Here is a 2,362-nt window from a genome sequence, read left to right on the forward strand (position 1 = left end):
CAGACAGACAGGAAGTCAGACAGACAGGAAGTCAGACTTGTTGGAGCAGTGGAGACGTTAAACATAAATAAATGTAATAATTAAAATGATGTGACAGTAAATATAATTGAAGGTTGAACCAGTCGTTTTTTGACAGAGTAAAGATGTAGTTTAAAAAAACTGTGTCTGCAGCAGGTGACGGTGCTGAGAGACCGGTCCGTCTCCTCTCTGTCTCCGTCTCTGTCTCTGTCTCTGGGGTCTGTAAGGTGTGGAGGATCATTCATCTCCTTGACGATTCCCAACCAGCTCCTAATTGGACCATTAACCAACCACTGTTTTTTTAAACAAATACACCAGCAGGGGTCACTGAATACACCGTACTGTCTGATCCCATGGAGACTGTACATCATCTATATATATATGTGGAAAACATGTGGTGCGTTTCTTAGACTAGTAGCAGAACAATCTATGTTGACGACAGAACAGGAATTTCAGTGTCGTAGAGTTGGCTGAGTGAAGATTTGAAGTTTCCAATTTGATTTTTAATTTTGTTGTACAGTAACAGGAAACAATAATGATGATGATGATATTAAGACGCATGAAAATATTAGATAAATCAAAAACTATACAATAAAAATGTTGATGCAGCTCTGGGTTTCTAACACACACACACACACATATACCATAGTATCAGTATTTTTGGTTTTAGTACTTTGTATATTTAACTAAAACAATCACATTAGACCTGTTCCAGTTCAGTGTTGTATATATATATAAATATATGTGATTATAGAAGAGTGAACGTCCAGTGAATGAAATGTCTGCTGGGATCGAACCTCCTCCTCCTCCTGCTCCTCCTGGCTGAGCTGTATTTTCTCTCTTTCCTCTCTGTCCTTCTATTCTCTCTGTTGCATCTTAATCAGCGAAAGAAAAAAACCTGAGGAGACTGAGGCCAGTGGAGAGAAGACTCTGATAAGATGTCTATTGATTGGAGGCAGAGAGAGTGTGATGGTGAGAGTGCCCGGAGAAGGCACCGCTCTATCAGGGCCACTTTGAAGAGACATGAGTGGTGGAGACAGAGGACACTCACACGGTGGACACTCACGGAGACACAGCATGTGTCTGTTTATTGCTTCACTTCAACTGGAATTAGGTTGACTCTTCTTTTTTTTTTCTCTGCCTCCAATCAATAACCTCCATTTGAATGTAATTGATGATGATTTGTCACCGGTTATCCAGGAATACTACAGTAACACTTTTATTACATGAATACTTCAAATACTCTTCTGTTCTGACCAAAACAACAAAACAACAAAAATGAAAACTAAAACTCATTCAGTTATAATGTGAGTTAACTGGCCAAAAAAAACCAACCAAAAACCGATGTAATTGACTCCATTTGAAGACCATGTGCCACAGTCACCTGTAGAGAGTCATTCAGCTTCTGTGAGATCTCCTGGTTCTAGAACCGCCCACACTTTTCTCTAAAAGTCTCTAAAAGCCTTTCAGTTTTAAATAAACCCAGACATTTATTTTTGATTCCAGTGAAGTGGAAACCAAACCAGAGGAAGTCTGAACTGTGCCGACGCCAAACGAACGAAACAAATTAAACCTTGGTTATTGTTGCTGCCGACTCATCGTGAAGAGACGATCTTTACTGACACGACACAAGTGGCAAAATTCTAAATTCAAATGTAAGGTCGGATATTTTTACTTTAAATGTGCGGTAAATATGGACTGTGTGTTATTTTGATATGAACTGCCTGGTGTTGGTGAATATAAATCAAACCTGAAACTAATGCAGCCTTTTTTCTAGCGCTGCAGCATAAAACACCTACTTCCTGAACATCAGCAGGTTAATGTGCAGCCTTTTTTCTCTCGGCTCCGCTAACTCTCGGCTCTGCTCTGTTCTTCAGCTTTAATTCTTCTTTACTCACCTCCTCTCCTTTTTTTTTTTTTTTTTTTGTCATCCGTCCACTGTCTTTATTATTCCAACCAGTTCCTTCTCTTCCTATCAGTCATCTGTCCTTTCATCCAGGGTTGAACCTTCTCCGTCTGTCGTCTGTTCTCACAGCCTCACTTTTCCTTCTCTCCCCTCATTTGCCCCCTCCTTCACCATCATCAGGAGTCTTACTTTGTCTCCACAGTAGGAGTTTGAGCTTCGTCAATGTAAGGCAATTAAAGTAACAACAGATTGGAACAGACTGTCAGGAATGCAGAGTGGATTGTGGGAGGGCGTGCAGCCGCGCTGGGCCGAGCTGCTGACAGATTGTACGAATCAGAGAGGGCCCAGAGTGACGGATGGAGCGGAGTCTGGCACGCACGCACGTGTGTGTGTGTGTGTGTGTGTGTGTCACGTTGCCTTCCTCTCTCACAACACAAT

At 41.4% G+C, this 2,362-nt stretch overlaps 1 protein-coding gene and 1 long non-coding RNA gene across 5 annotated transcripts in view; one reads left to right on the top strand and one right to left on the bottom strand.

The window, feature by feature from the left end:
* Positions 1 to 2,362, top strand: part of LOC107988600 (uncharacterized) — a 138,288-nt gene that overhangs the window by 99,676 nt on the left and 36,250 nt on the right. The gene's annotated exons all lie outside the window — the stretch shown is intronic.
* mdga1 (MAM domain containing glycosylphosphatidylinositol anchor 1) overlaps positions 1 to 2,362 on the bottom strand; it is a 42,159-nt gene that overhangs the window by 13,035 nt on the left and 26,762 nt on the right. The gene's annotated exons all lie outside the window — the stretch shown is intronic.

This window comes from Cynoglossus semilaevis, chromosome 5 (genome assembly GCF_000523025.1).
Source record: "Cynoglossus semilaevis isolate Cse_v1.0 chromosome 5, Cse_v1.0, whole genome shotgun sequence".
NCBI lineage: Eukaryota > Metazoa > Chordata > Actinopteri > Pleuronectiformes > Cynoglossidae > Cynoglossus > Cynoglossus semilaevis.